Below are 17183 nucleotides of genomic sequence, written 5' to 3'. Positions count from 1 at the left end.
GATCCCTCTGGGGTACTGTGGGCTCCTGTAGACCCCTATGGGTCTTTGTGGGTCCACAAGAACTCCCATGAACCTCTCTGGAGGGGTCCCCTGTAGGCTGCTAGAGGGTCCTGTGCATCTGTGTTGGCTTCCATGGACTGCTGCAGGTCTCTATGGGCTCCTACAGACCACTGTAGCACCCTACTGGCTCCTGTGGGCTACTATGGATCATGCTGGGGCCAGTGGGTTGCTATGGACCTGTACAGATCTCTATGCACTCCTGTGGACTCTTACGGACCTGTACACATCTGTATTGGCTCCTGAGGACTCCTACAGCTCTGTATGAACTTCTATAGACCCCTACAGGTCTTGATGGGTTCCTATGGGCTCTTATGAAGCTCTCTGAGTCTCCATGAGCTCCCATCCTTGGAAATGGCTCTTTCTTGCAGAAGGAAATTAATTTAAGGATCAATGTGGAGGTTCCTCGTGCTGCTCCATGCCCTCCTGGGTCACGCAGCACGTGACAAGGCCACCGTGACAACACTGCAGAGACCTGATGGTGTTTTCCTGGTGCACCTAGGAAACTAGAGCAGGTCTAACGCCCACAATTGCTTCCCAAGGCCGTAGCAACGGCAGCCTCTTGGCTCAGCAACAAGTGGTTCTCAGCACGCAGAATAATAGGCAAAATCCCTTATGGATGCTCATACCTCAAGGCTGCTGGGCAGAGCAGCTCCTCTCGGCCCCTGGCAGAGAAATAATAACAATTTTCTGCTGGATTTCCCCAGAACAGTTAAACCCAGCGCTGGGCTGACATTTGGTCAGTATTAGGAGGCACACGAGGGGATCAAGGAAAGTTCACAGAGCAGCAGATGGGGGAACAGGGTGCTTGTCCTCACCAGCGAGAGCACGGGCACACTTGGGAGGCTTGGAAAAGGAAAGTGATAAACAGAAAAATCTTCCTCTAATTCTTTTGGGGTTTTTTTATTCCTTTGTTTCTCTTTTCCCCCCGCTTTTGTGTTTGCCTGTTTGAGAGGTCTTAAATCCTTTCTCCCACATCATTCATCCAGTTGCTATGTAATCCCAGAACCCCAGCATGGTCAGGGTTGGAAGGGACCTCTGGAGATCATCCAGTCCAACCCCCACTGCTAGAGCAGGGCACCCACAGTGCCCCACACAGCCAGGTGGGGTTGGGAGCTCTGCAGAGGAGACTCCACAACCTCTCTGGGCAGCCTGCTGCAGGGCTCCAGCAGCCTCACAGGATGGAATTTTCTACTCCTGTTCAGATGGAGCCTCCTGGCTTCCAGTTTGTGCCCCCCACCCCTTGTCCTGGGCACCACTGAGAAGAGTGTGGCCCACGGTGAGCTTCTCATCAATCAGCACACCCAAGGCTTTTTCTTTAGAGCCACTCTCTGCACCCAGCTTGGACTTGTGCCTGGGATTGCACCAACCCATCTGCAGGACCTTGCACTACGACTTGTTGAACCCCACGCACTTGGCACTCACTTCTCGACTGCTCCAGAACCTTCTGGGTGCCATCCCTGCCCTCGAGTCCAGCACCACACAGCTTGGTGGACGCTCTGTGTTATCCAGGGCTACCAAAATGTACCTGGGACCATCAAAACCAACCCACCCGCGCCCCGCCCCTCCGCGCCCTTCGCGCCTCCGCGCCCACGTGCCCGCAACGCGAGCGCGCCACTGCGCGAGCACGCGAGGGGCCTTTAAGGCGCGGCCCCGCCCCTCGCCTCCGCGCTGACGTCAGCGCCCCCCGCGCGCCCCCCGCCTCCTCCTCCTCTCCCCTCCAGGAGAGAAAGGAGGGGAAGGGCGGGGGGGGGGGGGGAGCCCGCCCCGCGGTGACGTCAGGCGGCGGCGGCTCGGGGAATGACATCACCTGTGCGAGTGGCCGGCGGCGGGCGGGCGGGAGCTCGCGCCGCAGTGTCCCCGCGCCGCGGCCTCAGCGCAGCCGCCGGGCGGAGGCGGAGGGAGAGGAGGGAGGAGGCGGAGGAGGAGGGCGGCGAGGAGGAGGCGGCGGCGGTGGAGGAGGAGGAGGGCGGCCGCGGCCCTTCCGCGCCCCTCCGCCCGGCCAGCATGGGAGCGGGCGGCCGTGCCGGCAGGTACGGCTGGGGAGTGGGAAGGGAGGGGTATGCGCGTTATAGTGAGGGGCGGTCGGTGGGTGGGGGCGCCGCGGCGGGGCTGCTTTGTCCGCCCGTGGGGTTGTACTGAGCCCGCGTTGTAGCGGGGGGGCGCAGGTGGGTCGCGGCTGAGGAGAGAGCGAGGGGCGGCGGGTGGGTTGCGCTGGAAGAGACGCGGTGTAGTGAGGTGGGGTGGGGGAGAGCAGCGCCGGTGGGTTGCAGTGAGAGGCGGTGTTGTCAGCGGGGAGGGGGTCACGGTCTGAGGAGGGGTCGCGTTGTAGCGGGGTGTCGCCATGTAGCGACGGGTGCGAGAGGGTGTAGCGGTGCTGGGGGGGCGAGCGGTGCGGGTGGCTGGCATTTGGGGGAGGGGGTCGAGGGGAGTGTTATAGCGAGGGGAGTGGGCAGGCTGTGCTGGGGTCTCGCTATAGTGAGGGGTGCGGCCGGCGTTGGTGGGGGGCGATCCGCGTTGTAGTGAGGGGGTGCGGGTGGGTGGCACTGGAGAACGGAGGGGGGGGTATAGTTAGGGGCGGGGGGGCGTAGGGGAGGAGTACGAGGGGCTGCACCGAGGGGAAGGGGCCGCGCTATAGTGGGGGTGCAGAGAGGGGGCGCGCTGGACCCACCGGCACTTGCAGCGGGAGGATGCGAGGGAGAGCGGGGCTGGGGGCATCGGTACCGTCGGGATGGACACTGGGAAGCGTTGGAGCCCCAGGGAGAACGTCTTGGGGCGCTTCCATCCCACGCCCCGGTGCCGGTCCCGGCGGTGAGCTCCGCTCCGGTGTCCGCGATCTGCTCGGGTACCCGGGATGTGCTCCGGTGTCCGCGATCTGCTCGGGTACCCGGGATGTGCTCCGGTGTCCGCGATCTGCTCGGGTACCCGCGATGTGCTCCGGTGTCCGCGATCTGCTCGGGTACCCGGGATGTGCTCCGGTGTCCGCGATCTGCTCGGGTACCCGGGATGTGCTCCGGTGTCCGCGATCTGCTCGGGTACCCGCGATGCGCTTTGCTGTCTGCGATGTCCTCCAGTGCTCCGGTACCGGCGATGTGCTCCGTGGCACGGTACCGGCTGGTACTCTGGTGCTCCACTGCCCGGAATTCGCTCCGTGTTCCATCTCATGTCCCGGTGCCGGGAATGTGCTTTGTGCTCCGTCCCATGCCCCGGTGTCGAGGTTGTGTCCGGTACCCACTCGGTGCCGAGGCTCTGCTCCGTCCCGTACACCGGTACCGGTTCATCCCCTCCGCCCTCCCCGCCTTTAGGACACGGCAGCCTCGTGTCCCTTTGCTGGCACCGCTTCTCCTGCCCTGTCCCTCTGTGTCCCCCACCCCAATCACCTCTTCCCGACCGCTGTCGTACCAGGTGAATGGGTGCTCGGACCCATGGGTGTTCTGGTGTCATCCGCATTAAGGGCTGAGCATCACCGTGAGACCACCCGTGGGGCCCATGTCCCCCCTTAGTGGCATCGGTGGCTTCTTCATCTGCCGGTACCGCGTGTGCTGGGGTTGCTCTGGTGGCGGAGCCGGTGTCACTCCCGGAGCAGCATTGCCGGGATTAGCAGAGCTTTCCCCGCGGCGCTGGCAGGGTGATGCTGCAGCCTGGAGGTATGGCTGTGTCCCCTCGGGGTGCTCCCCTCACCCCACCCCAGCACCAGTGGCCCCTAAGGTGCCTTGTCCTCTGCCAGCTCTGGAGCCCATTGAGAAGTGGGGTTTGCTCCACTCCCTGCAGCTCTGTGGTAGCCCAGTGATGGTGACAGCAGTGAGGAAGGGACTTGGAGCACCCTAAAAGTACCCGAGAGGAGGGGGCTGTGCAGGGGAAAGTGTCCCCACCCCTGTGCTGGGGCAGCTACACCAAACCTGCTGCTTCTGCAAGGTGCGGCTGGCTCGGGGGACCAAGGCGCACTCCTGGGCTTGGCGTTTTCCATCCACCCTTGGGGATTCTGTCTGAAAGCCCCAAGCCCTGGGGCCATCCTGCAGTGGGCAAGAGCTGCCCTGGTGTCCCCAAGCGAAAACTTGGCACACAGAGGGCAAAAAAAAACCCCAACAAAATGAAGAGTAATGCTGATGGTGTCTGTTTCACTGGGAGGATCCGGCTCCAGTCCCTGCTGGGGAAGCTAGTGGTGTAGATGTGGGGTAAGTGGGGAGGGGAGGTAAATGCTGGTGAAGAGGTGACACCCGTGGGAGGGTTGCTGGGCTCTGTGGGGACACAGAGTGCCTCAGAGTGGGTGCTGCACCCTGCCGGGGCTGGGGACATCTCTGCTCTTTGGTTTGCTGTCCCTGGGAGGCTTTGCTTTAGCGAAAGCTCTTGTTGCAATCGGAAGGGGAAAAGCAGTTTTGGTTGGAGGGTGTTGTAAGCCCTTCCTCTGAGCTGGAGGCCCTGTAGGGGTTGGGGGTTTGTGCCTGGAGTGTGTTTCTGTCTTCTCCCTGGACAAACCTCTGGTAAATTTGCAGGGGACATTCCCTTCCGGCACGCAGAGCCCTGCTCCTGCCTGCAGCTCCCAGGCTGTCAGTGCTGCCTTGGGCAGGGACCTGTGTCTCAGGCAGCAAAATACTCTGGGTTTCTCTGTTTTGTTGTGCTACCCCCCACCCTCACTGTGAATTGTGTTTTGGTGTTGTGAACCTTTGCTGGGCTGGGGGAGATGGTGGTGTGTGACCTGAAGGGGGTCCTAGACTGAGGAAGGGGGGGAAAATGTCCTGTCTGGGTCATGAGCTCAAAGCCAGGTTGGGCAGGGCAGAGTGTGTGGCAATGCAGGGACCCTCCTGGGGCCCTGGGGGAAGGCCCTCTCCTCCTGCCAAGCTGGTGGTGGGAAAGCTGTTAGTCGTTCCCTGCCAGATTGACTTATAAATTAATGAGCTTGCTGGCACTCTCCTCCTCCTTCCTGTGCATGGTGAGGGCCCAGATTTCAGATGGGGGAGAAAAGTCATCAATACCTTGAGTAATGCCAGCAGAGCTTCCATCTGAAGCTGTGCCACCAACTAACATGGGGGGCTGCCCACAGGGTTCCCCCCAGTGGAGCTGTTTGTGCATTTGGCTGTGGAGAGTTGAAGGTGATGAGGGGCAGGAGATCCTCAAGTCCTCTTCTGGCATCAGCCTTGCTGGCAGGACAGGGTCAGGCCCTTTGTGCCTCCTGGGTCTCTGTCCTCTGCTCCCTGGTGCTCACCAGGTTTTACAAATGTGAGCTTGGGAGCTGCAGCATCTTTCTGGGCTGTCTCCTGTGTCTTGCTCTGAGGGGAGTGGGTTTGCTCAGCCCTTTGGATGCTGAAGATGTGATGCCTAGCCTGAAGAGAAGAGGAAAAATGTGTCTTTACCCTTGCTCCTTGTTAGACACCTCATTGTGCTGCTGCTTTGCTGGGAGAGGTGGGAATGAGGGTGAAGAGACACCTGAGGCCCAGCCGGGTGGGATGTCTGAGGAGATGCTGTGGCCACACACTGGGGGGACTCAGGCTGGAAGGGGAGGATGTTTGTGGTTCTTCGTAGCACAGGAATAACTCCTGCCTGCCACGCGTGCCCAAAGGGCTTGGGCCGTATTCTGTGACTCTGTTCTTGATGATGCCCCAGCTTACTGCAGAGAGGGTTGGACCTGATGACCTTTGGAAGTCCCTTCCAACCCAGAGCGTTCTATGACATCCAGAGACCTCTAAGCTGTCTTTGAGGTGGGGCAAGTGTTCCACCTGCTGCTGCTTCGAGATCTCAAAGCGCAGCCCAGCAGTGGGTGAGGATGGCTGCCCTTGGCGGTGCCCAGCGTGGCTGTAGCCCTGTGTGGTTCAGCAGGCGTGGAACAGGCTGGAGATGCCATCCAGCTGCTCTGCTTGTGGCAGAGTGACTGAGCCAGGCAGCGTGTGTTGAGCTGTTTATCCACTCTCCCACGTGGCGTACGAGGTTGCGTGGGTGGGGAGTTGCTGTGCTGGATTCGAGGTGTTGCCCGTGGCCTGCCACCACGTGTGGATTTTATGGGAACCCTTCTCTCTTCCTGACTAAACCAGTTGTGTTTTTGTTGTTTTGGGGCTTTTGGTTTGTTTTTTTTTCTCTCCTCTCTCTTTTGCATTTGCAGAGATAGCAAAATTGTGAGTGTAGGATCCGGAGACAAAGTGAAGCCAGAGCTCACCTGAGTCCGTGTGGGCAGCATGGTGAGGAGGGAGGTTGTTCAACTGCATTAAAAAAGGTGCTGCTGAGTAGTTTAATTTGTGTCTGCCGAACTTTGGGCTTTAAATTCTTCTTGTGTTTGATAAGGATGTGCAGATTGTTCAGAACTCCCCCCCCCCCCTTCCCCTAAAAAGTACAACCTGCAAATGGCTTCAGCTAAACATCATTGCTTCAGCAGCGTGAGAAATGTGCTCAGCGTTCTGCTTCAGCTCCTCCCTCCCCTCAGCCCAGCTCCCTCCGTCCATGAGGCTCTTTGCTTCCTGCTTCTGGTGCAGGGGGGAGCAGGATCGGTGGTCCTGGGTTTTACTCTGGGCTGGTGACTCCAGGCAGGGTCCCCAGACCTGGTGCTGTGGTATTTGCAGCGGGCAGAAGATGTCTGGGCTGGGAGGTGTCTGCCTAGAACAACATTATTGCTTATAAATTGTTGTGGATTTTAACCTCCCGAGCCCTGCAGTAGGAGAGCTCAGGCCAGCTCTTTCCTGCAAAGTTTATTACACAATAAGCTGGAACAATTTGAGGGCTCTGTTTGTTAGCTGGTTTTTAGTTGTGTTGTTTGGGTGGTTGCTTTTTTTCCACTTGTCCTCTCTTTCTGATTGTTTGCTTTACAACTTGACTGATTTGGGGGCTTTTTTCCTTTGACATCAGCCTAGCAAGCTGGAAATTGTCTGTTTTGTGGGCTTGGGTTTTTTTCCTTCCCCCCTATCCTTCAACTCGTAAACCCTTGAGACTTCTGGGTCTGATCCAATGTAATTCTCTTCCACTTCTTTTATTTTCTAGCTTGGGTATCATTGTCTTGGCTTAGTAATTTATCAAGCCTGGCATCCCTGGGGCAATTGCTGCCTGTGCTCTCGGATTATTTGCTGCTCTCCCTGAACGAGCCCTTCCCGAGCTGCCTGCCCTGCGCCCAGAGCCCTTCGAAGATGTCGAGCTCCACTTCAGCCCCAGCCCCGTCCAAAGCAGTCATTTCAGCTGGTGTTGCATGAGGTGCTGGCTGGGAGGGGTGAGGGGTTTTTAGACTTTATTTATTATTCCTTTTTAATCTCTGAAGCCTTTTGGCTCCTGTCCTCCCACCAGCTCCCGAGGGCAGGCGCGGCCGGCGCGCGGCTCCCACGCGCGCATGCGAGCAGCACACGCCGGGTGCAGCCGCCAAAGGGAGAGGAGGTGGAGGTGCTGCTGCAGCTGGGGAAGGAGACAGGGATGTCTGTGTGTCCCCCAGGATGTCCATGCACCCCCTGGGATGTCTGTGAGCGGGGAGGCAGCATGTGTAGCCCTGCCATGCAAACCCAATACAGGGTATGAGGGGAGTGGTGTGGGCTGTACGTGGACCCAAGAGTGTTGAGAGATGCAGATCCTTAAAGGTGCTTAGGGATGCTCTGCTCTGTCTCTGGGGACAAAAGGGTGGTGAGGACAGCCCAGCTCGTCAGGATGTGGGACACACTAGGACCCAATACTGGGAATTCTCTCTGCCCTTGGGACTTGTTGGCCTCATTAGGGACCTTGGCAAAGTGAGGCTTCACCATATCCCAGTGCCAGCCTGTTGTGGCTTGTGCATCTTGGGTTTGGAAAGCTGTGAGCTCTGCACAACTCCTGGGGTAGCAGAGGGATTTCAGAGCTCTGCAGCCATGCCCATACCCAGCCCAGAGAGTGATTTTAGCACTGCCCTCTCCAGATGTCGTAGCTCAGGCCACTGCACCGTGAGCTCTGTCACACAAACAGGACCTGCCACGACGTCCATGCTCTAGTTCCTTGGCAGCACTTAGACAATTAAGAGCTGCTCTAGATTAGAAAGCAGATCTTAGTTTGTCTAAACAGGTTTAAAAACCAATCAAATTAAACTGGTGATTCGTGCAATGTGCACACCTAAATTGGTTTAGCATTTGCATAAATCAGATTAAATGGGGGCTGTGGGATGGGTTAGGTTAGGAAGCCTCTGGCCATTTCTGCCCAGCTCCTGGAGGTCTCCTCTTTTTGCAAAGCAGCCCCTGAATCACTTGTTTACACTCTCATTCTTAGGTGGTTGCTCTGTGCAGTGCTGGTTTACGTCAGACCAGAGGGTTGCAGTTTGGCTGGCACCTCACAAGCAGCCAAGAAGCCCTCGCCCTTGTGGGGATGTCCTACAGAGGAGGAAACCTGAAGGCTGAGAGGCTTTTAGTGGTGTGGTGTGGGAGGGTGGATGGCAGCATGGCTGCAGCAGGAGATTCAGATGAGGGCTGGTTTGGCTGCAAACTGTGATTTGCAACATGTGGTAGGTCCTGCAGGTGGTTTGCAGGAGGTGTCTCTGTCTGGGGGGGTTTGAAACCTGTTGGGCTTGGAGTAGTGAAGCTGTCACGTGTGAGCCTGTACGTGGGGTGCACAGTGCCTGGGGGTCCTGCCTCTCCTGCTGCCTTCTCTCCGCTTTGGTCTCGGGGTGTCTCAGATGTGGTCCATGGAGGCATGAAGGTAGGAGCACATCTGGTGTCCTGCTTTTGAATGTTGAGTTTCTGCTGGTTAGCCAATTTCAGAGCCCAAGAGGTTAGGTGTTCTGCTCAGACTTCAGGAAGGATTCATTCCCTTCAGCACTCGCTGCTGAGTCCCTGGGAGGTGGCAGATTTAGACACTTGGCTGAGGGATGAGTTGAGCTACATCAGATCCTACCTTCAGCAAAGCCTTAACTTTACATAATGCTGGTTTGTTGCTTTTTTTCTCTCCCCCTTTTCCCTTCTGTGGGCAGTTGACACATGATGCACTGGGAGCTCCACAGGGTAACCACGTGCTCTGGGTGCAGAAGGCACAAGGCTGCAGGCAAAGTGCTCTCCATCTCCCTTGCTTGCAGCCACTGAGCTGGGATGGCAACTAGCAGGAAGGAGAGGGAGGACATGGTGTGCTGCTTTCTGTGTGGCTTCCCAAAATGCAATATGCCCATCATGGGAAAACAGCAACCTCGCCTGAAATTCGGCTCCTTGGCTCTTTGTGGTGCTTGAGTTGTATCTCACCATCTCTCTCTCTCTGAGCTGCTGCTTAATTGTTTGCTTCTTTGTGGTATCCCGGTATCCAAATCGATGTTGCTGCTAATTCCACTGATGATTTCAATCTGACTCTCTCCTTAGAAGTCTTGCTCATGCTCCCCTCCATTTTGCTGTTGTGAAGAGGCAGAGATGGGCAGAGCGCCTGCCTGCCGTGCCGCGGACGCACACGTGTGTGCATGCGAAATCTGCAGCAAAGGGGGATTTGTTCTAAACTAATCTTCAGCTCTGATATCATCAAGTGTTTGCTCTGGTACCCATGAAGCATAGATGGCTGCTGCTTCTGGCTCACACTGATGAAGGTTTCCCTCCCGTTGCTTCTTTCCTTTGTTTACTGAGCTGCTGTCGCTCGCTGGCAGCGGCTTCGACTTGTTCCCTCCGTCGGCTGTGAGGCTGAGCAGCAGTTTCCAGTCACCACGTGAAGTTCCTGTGGCTCTGGTGGAGCTCAGGATATGCAGAAGGCAAAGGTGGTGGCTGGAGCCACATCCTGCTGGCAGCTCTGAGGTTGAATAGGCAGGAGGGGACCAAACTGGCCTTTCCTCCCCATGGGAGGGGGTGGCCTGGGTGATGGGCAGAGATGGTGATGGGGAGAATTTGGTATCAGAATGCTTCAAAGGTGTTTCTTGGCATGCTGTGGTTTCTCCAGGCAGCTAATTAGGGCACCCAACCCCCACGGGCAACCTGGGGGAAGGGGAAGGTGGGGGCCAGCGCCCATACCTGTTGGCAGGCACCTGATGGCCATCTGCGAGTGGGCAGGGTGGTGGCAGTGCCGTCTCCTGGCCAGATACAGCCTGGTTGAGCTGAACACCCTGCAAGGGGCAGAGGGCTGCTCTGAAAACCTAGAGGCACTGGTGCAGGAGTGAGGCAGAGGGCTGGGTGCCATGGTGGCTGAACCAAGTGGTGTTCCTGCCCCCTGGTCCCCAGCGTGGGGGTGACTGATGACAGCGCAGACCTCAGCCTCATGACACTTTGTGCTGGACCATCACACACCATGCATGGAGCAGAAACCTGCTGGTGGGGTCCTTCCCTCCGAGCTGCCATTTTATTTCTCTTGAAGGTTGAAGTCTACCCCTACCCTAACCTATAAAAATTAGTTTAGGATGGCTGCCAAGAAAATCTCTGCAGTGCCTTGTGGGTAACTCCCTGTGAATTACCATAAAAGCTGTAGTGCCGAGGCTGCTGTGGCAGTTGTGAGGATGCCAGTCATAATGTTCTGTATTTAAAATTCAGATGAATGTGTAATGCATTCGTGTCTGGATTGCAGCAGCTCCAAGCACTTCGGGTGTCCCTTCCCTGCACGCCGCTGCTCCCACTCTTGCCTTTTGAATGTTGTCTTGTGCTCTTCCCAGTGTTTTGCCTGACTGCAGAAGGCAACAGGTAGCAAAACGTGGGCTAGGCAGGCTCGGATGGAGAGCGGTTTCTGATAGCTTCCTCCCAGGAGGGACCAACCTCCTGCTTCCATCGAGATGGCAGCAGTGCTTCACCCCGGGGATGCGCCGCTCCCTAACCCTTCCCCTGCGCATCCTGCCTGGACCATTCCTGCTTCCGAGGGCGCCGGGACCCAAACGTGACTGAAGCGTGGCTTGTCCCAGTGCTGCCCTGCTGAAGAAGGCTGCAGCTCTCTGGCACCAGAGCTGGTTAGTGCTGCTGCTTTGCCTCCGTGTGCCCTTGGAAATCCAAAGTGCTTTGCTTTATCTCCTGCTGCTGTTTTTCCTCCGGAGCGGAGAACCAAGGTGACCGCAGGTCTCCAAAGCGAAGCCTCGGTTGAGGAGCTCGGTGTGGGTGCTTGGCAGAAGGTGCTGCTGATCATCTGCTGGGCATGATGGATCATTTCATTTAAATTTTCCTGAAATATAATATTCATCACAGTGTCAGTGTCCCACCTTCATTATAGCTTCCTGATAAACATCTCTAATCGGGGAGCGATCTCTCCGCCCTGCCAGCAGCCGCCTGAGCGTAATGAATACATTTTTGGAGCTGGGAGAGGGTGTCTCGGGGATGTGTTCCTGCTCTCCCACCACTCTCTGTGCACAGAGAATCATCTGCCTGGCTGATAAATAAGGCAAGATGCAGATTTGGTTTTCCCAGGTTATATTGGTGGTGTTTGTGTGTGGCTGTTGCTGTTCAGGGCTCTGAAATGGTGGCGGTTTGGGTGTACCCTGCTGTCCCTGTTAGTACCTGGTGGTGTTTCTGAAGGGACCCTTGCACCCTGTGGCTGAGGATTTGGGGCAGCCCCCTAATGCAGCTTCACCCCCACCAGCCAGGCTGCCTCTTCCACCTCACCAGGGGTAAATCCCTGCTGTTTTCCCAGCTGGATTTGGGCAGAGGGGGATGCAGCTTTATGTTGGCTCTTGCAGGATGCCAGGATGGTGATGGCCCTGCCTATGGCCATCAGAGGGGCTCAGAGGAGCCATTTTGCTCTTCTCCTTGCAGTGTCTGGAGCACATATGGGAGTGAGCAGGACCCAGTGCAAGTCCTGGGAGAAGTTCAGCCATTTCCAGGCTGTTTTGAGGAGCTCAGGGACTGAGCAGCACAGCTCATCTCCTTCCTGGTGCCCTGGCCATGATGGCACAGCTCCACACTGGTGGCTTCTGTGTCTCCATATTGCCAACAGCATCCATCAAAGTGCTGCTTGTCTTGCTGCTCTGATGACTGGGTTTGCCACTGGGGAAGGGCTGCTCTTTCATGGAGGGCTCTGACCATGGGAGCTTAGTGTCTGCCCTCCCCACCTGGATCGGTGCACCCTGGCTCAGCTGCCAGCCTCAGTCACCCACTCCAAAGTGAAGGTGACATCCAGTGTGCCTGGGATGGATTTGTTTTCTCATCTGTGCAGCAGTGGGACATAATGGCTGCTGGTCCCTGTGCCATTGGGACTGCTCTGCCTTAGACAATTGTTGGCTAATTGCCCTCTGAGCCCTCCTGGGAAGGACCCTGGAGGTTTGGGGCAACCAGCTCCTGCTCATCTCTGGGGCTTGAACTTCTGGCATCAGAACTGAAGCATTATGAGTCCCTTGAAGCTTGGTACAGACTATGACCTCTTGGGCTGCTCTTCTGGAAAGGGCTTTCCTCTCCCTGCACCTCCATTTCTGCCTCTGCTTCCTCCTCTGCATTTGACCCAGAACAAGCTGAATTTTTGTCTAGTTTGGGATTTCCTGTCACCTCTGTTCCTCTCTGGCATCCAAGCTCTAAGCCTCACAGCCAGTTTCTGTCCTGCTGTAAAACATGTCAGGAGAAGGAAAGTTCCCCTGAATTTGGAATCCCTGGACACTGCCTGACTGCTGTATGAGCCCTGGCCCTGCTTCCAGACCTGCTCAGAGCCCCGAGGACAGCCGAGCAAGCTCCCTGCTACCTCCTTCCTGGAAGGACTTGTTGCACCACGCTGATAAGAAGATTTATTTTTTCCAGGAGCCCAGAGCACAACTTGGCAGCATCAGAGGATGAGGCTGAACCAGCTGTCGTGCTCTGAGTGGAGCCGGGCACAGGGTAGGAGCTGGCAGCGAGGTCTGAGGCCAAGCCACGTCGCTGCCTGTCCTTCTGATCTCCCCCTGCTTCCTTGAGGAGGGACAAGGAGGAAACTCCAGCCACCAGCAGCCCCTATCACCTTTCAGCACCTCAATTTTTAGCTGCCTGACCTCCTGAAGCCCGTCTGGCTTGGTGGGGTGGGAGCAGCAGCATTTCTGGTCCCTGTGGCTGCTCGTGGACTACGTGCCCTAAAGGCTTTGCTGCCGGTCCCTGTAAGGGGATCCCACCGGGGTTTTCAGAGTGACCACGACCTCCACTGCTCTCAGCATCTGCTCCCGAGCTGCAGGCAGCAGGACCATGGCTTCAGTGCTTTCTTTATCCATTCATCTCTCTGTCCCTCTGCAAAGCAGCTTGAAAATCCCCAGGCTGAGCAGCTGAGCTGCCCCAGCAGCATGGAGGGCAGGAGCATCCCTTTGCTTCTCCTCCTGTTGGAGGTGATGTGGGGACAGCATCCATCCAGCAGCCCCAAGATGTCCTGACCTCCTAAAAATAGGTGTGAGGCTGCTTTGAAAAGAGGGAAAAGCAGGGGGGTAGGGAGGAACTGAAGTGTTTCTTAGAAATAAGAAGAGAAGGCGCATAAAATATTTAATGGCCCTCACAGCTAAGGCTTTTCATCTTGGCTGCCTTGGGGAGTGTGCTGTGTGGGTTGTGAGGGCTCAGATGGGTGCCCAGATGAGTGCCCACATGCATGTTGTGGTCCTCCAGCACACACCAGGCCTGGCAAGGAGATGGATTTGGGGGCTGAGCAAGGGGAGGATGAAGAGTGGAGATGCAGTTTTCGTCCCCAGAGGTGCATTTGCAGCTGGCAGGGGTCTTCCTGGTCTAGGGGTGTGCACGAGGGCCCACCTGGGCCAGTGTCCCAGGAGTCCTACCTCATCCTGTGCTTTACTGCCCAGACTGTCCCCATGCATCTGGTATGGATCTCTGCTTTGTGTCTAGGGGAGCTAGGGACAGGATTGGTCAAGTGGTATGGGCAAGGAGGTGACATCTGTGCTGTCTTTGGGTGACTCCTCGCAGGGGTGAGCTTGCTGCATGCTGGAGTGCTTCCTGCTGCTGGTGCAGCCAAGCACATGCTGAGGGGATGGGAAGCAAGGGCAGAAGCACTTCAGCTCTGCCCGGCAGGGTGGCAGAGGGCTGTCCCCAGAGGGGTCTGTCCCCAGCACTGTCCCAGCCAGTTCAGCCTGCGGAGCACACAGGCTTGGATGTCGCTGTTCAAGCTCCCCCCAGCCAGGCTGTAATCAGGCTGTGCTGTCTTGTAACTGGATCCCCCAGCCCGAGGCTTTGTTCTTGGCTTACCCTTGAACTTTTTCCAATGTCTTTGAGTTGTGTCTCTTATCCATGCCTCCATTTTTCAGCCTCCATCCTGACTCTGGCAGGACAGGTGCTCTGGAGGCAAGGGGCTGTCTGGCAGTGTCTCATGCAGTGCTTGCTGCAGACAGGCTTGCTCTCCTCTGAGCCCTCAAAGTCTCCTCCTGAGGAGTGTTTACAGGTGCAGGTTTTTCTGGGATGTATCTGAGGAGTTTGTGATGCTAGACTCATGCTGAGCCCCCAGAACACTGCAGCTTTAATCTTCAGAATAGGACTAAAGCAAGACTCTCAGCTTGCATTACTCTTGGAAGGTGCTTTCTTTTCAAACCACTTTTCTAATCATTCATCTTTTAGGAGGGAAGGAAACCTCCTATCCCAAAATCTTCCCTATGGGAATAATTGCCAGGCTTGGGCTTTAAGTCACAAGATGGCTGTGTTGCCTCCTCAGAGCCCTTCTCAAGGCATTGCTGGAAGGGATGGCATCAAATGGAGTCCTGTCTGTCCATTCCTCTCTGTCTGTCCGTTAGGAACTGCATCCTCACAGGAGCAGGAGAGCACAGGACAGGTGGCCGTTGGTACCTTTTATGCTCGCAGTTGGCTGATGCTGGGAGTATTTGCTTGCCGTCGAGTTGCTCAGGCCGTGTTCTGGCACCGCTGGGCAAGGGCTGGGAAAAGCTACCTCCCTGCCAGGCGGCACCCCTCTGGGGAAGGTTCTCCGGCTCTCAGGAAGGCTCTGGGGCAGGCAGGATGGGATGAGCTAGGGGCGGACAGCAGACGGGTGCGTGGGGGATGCCGTCGGGAAGGAGGCGGTGGAGGGGACGCCGGGAGCGGCGGCAGCCCGTGCGGCTCGGCAGCGGAGGGGGTGTGAGCCCTGCTGCTCAGCTCGGTGCCAGCTGCCCCCTCCCCGGCTGTGCCGCTTCTCCCGGCAGGGCTCCGTGCTGCGGCCGCCCCCTCCCAGGAGGATGCTGCAAGGCTTTGGCAGAGCCCCGCTCCGTGGGAGTGGGAGCTCCCACTGCTGCAGGAGAGTCCAGGTTCCATCTCGCCCCCACGGACGCTCCCAGCACGGGACAGGCAGCCCCTGCTCGGCTTGGCGGCTGTGGCCCCGGGGGACAAACGATCGTGAACCGTTTTCACGTTCAGGAGCTTTCATAACTTGCATGGCTGGGCCTCGTGCCGTGGGGTGTCCTGTTCTGCCTGGCCTCCAGCCTCGGCTGGGCTGTAACTCTATGTTCCCTGCAGTAAATTCACCTCGAGGGGAGGTCTCGGGTTCCCTGCCGGCTGGAGAGGTGCCCAGGGGCTGCTGCGCTCCCTCCCTGCCCCGTGGCATGACCCGGCGGGGAACGCAGCCCTGTCTCAGCCCATGGCCTCTGTGACCAGGTCCTGCTGTGCTGACACAGCTTTTGGAGGGTTGGAGGCAGGGTGCCCTGAGTGCTCCTGGCAGGATAAGGCAGCAGAAACCCTTCTGGGCACCCCCTGCTCCAAGACCCAGCTCGGGAGAGGCAGAGGCTGTGGCGAAGCGCTGCCGAGTGGTTCACCAGCACGTGCCAAAGCTTTTCCCTGCTCCTCGGTGGAATACAAATGGCCTCTGCTGTGTCTGCAACACTGCCACTGTGTCCTACCCAGGTGGCAGATGTCCTGAGTGGCCCTAGGAAAAACCCTTTGATGTTTGCTCTTGCTTTCACTCTTTGCACAGAAAACAGAGAGCAGTGTCCTGGGGGCTGCGGGGCACCTGCGAACCAGCCACTGTCTTGGCAGGAGCAGAGGGAGCTGCTTGTGGTGTTGCTGGCAGGCTCTGAGCAAGTCTTAGCCCACAGGCAAGCTCCTGCCCTTCCCTGGGGAGTCTTGCAGTGGATTTTCTGCCCTGTTGAGGGACAGCCAGCAGCCTGGCTCTTCCTCGGCTGTTGGGGTGGACCTGCCATCCGGCCTGCTCCTTATTCTTGGTTGCAAGGGCTTGGCCAAGCGTCGTGGTTGTGGGTTTTGGCCCCAGGTGAGCACAGGAGCAGAACCAAGGCCTCTGTTCCCTGGGGTGGTCAGAGTGAGCTGGGGAAGCTCAGGGAAATGTGACAGTCTCAGTTGTCCCCTGCATCCAGGGGAGCATGGTGGAGGGGTTTGGGGCCAAGGAGAGCAAAAAGGGCCTGGTTTGCAGTCGTGAGTGCGTGTTTGTGCTCCAGCACTGGTGGTTAACATCTCTTTGCTGAGAACTTGGACTGGGAGCACTGGGTTTGCAGCACAGGGATGCGTGGGCTGATGGGCACCTTGTCCCCAGTGGTGACAGTGGCCCCAGCTGCCCTGTCTTCCTTCCCTTCAAGCTGAGCAGAGGCAGCTCTTGGAGACCATCTCTGACCTTTCCAGCTTCGTGCCCTCAGCTGCCACCAAGTGCCATGGTGACATTTCATATCTCGAATGTCTGAGCAATTTCATAAAGAAGGAAGCCAGCAGAAATGAAATGCTTTGGCTCTTTGTGTCCCACAGATTGGGTTTGTTAACCTGAAGCTTTGTCTGACAGCTGGCAGGGCCCCTCTGTGGCCAGTAGCTGGTGGGACAGGGTGGGAAAGGAAGAGATTAATTGTGGCTGGGACATGAGGAGGAAGAGGAGGGAGCAGTGTTATGCAGCAGTGTGTAGTAGTTGCTGTGCTTTCAGCATTTCTGGAGGTCTTTCTGGAAGAGATGGATCTCATAAAATCAGAGTTGTTTGGCTTGGAAGAGGTCTTTAAGATCATCAAGTCCAACCTAAGATCACCATGGCCACTACACCACTGGTCTTTGCATCAGGCACGGGACAGTCCCAGCAGTGCTGCAACCCAGCCTGGTCCAGGTGGCACTTGCTGTTTCTGTCTCCCAAGCCAGGAAAGCAGAGTCTTTGCCTCCCTCCCTCCATGGGATGATGCCACCTCGGGCTGCTTTCCCCCAGCAAGCCACCGCCGCACGGCAAGAGCAGCGCCGATGCCTCTGCCGCAGGAACCGCAGCCCACGCCTGGGCCTGTTTGGACAGGGCAGTGCTGTGGGGAGGTGCCAGGGCTGTGGGCAGGAGCCTGGCATGTCTGCACAGAGCAGGGGCCTCGTTCCCCAGGGGGAGACAGGCACTGACCTGTGCTGCTGCTCAGCCTG

At 57.4% G+C, this 17183-nt stretch overlaps 1 protein-coding gene across 18 annotated transcripts in view; it reads left to right on the top strand.

The window, feature by feature from the left end:
• Positions 1 to 1965: 1965 nt before the first annotated feature.
• Positions 1966 to 17183, top strand: part of PTPRS (protein tyrosine phosphatase receptor type S) — a 171214-nt gene continuing 155996 nt past the window's right edge. For 7 of the 18 annotated variants that reach the window (XM_054174815.1, XM_054174823.1, XM_054174820.1 and 4 more), the window contains exon 1: positions 1966 to 2090. The gene's annotated coding sequence lies outside the window, so the exon portion shown is untranslated. The remainder of the gene's footprint in view (positions 2091 to 17183) is intronic. The other 11 variants (XM_054174829.1, XM_054174828.1, XM_054174825.1 and 8 more) reach the window with 4 other exon arrangements.

The sequence above is a fragment of the Dryobates pubescens genome, chromosome 31, assembly GCF_014839835.1.
Source record: "Dryobates pubescens isolate bDryPub1 chromosome 31, bDryPub1.pri, whole genome shotgun sequence".
In the NCBI taxonomy this organism is placed as follows: Eukaryota; Metazoa; Chordata; class Aves; order Piciformes; family Picidae; genus Dryobates; species Dryobates pubescens.
This window is presented reverse-complemented; position numbering and strand designations above follow the sequence as displayed.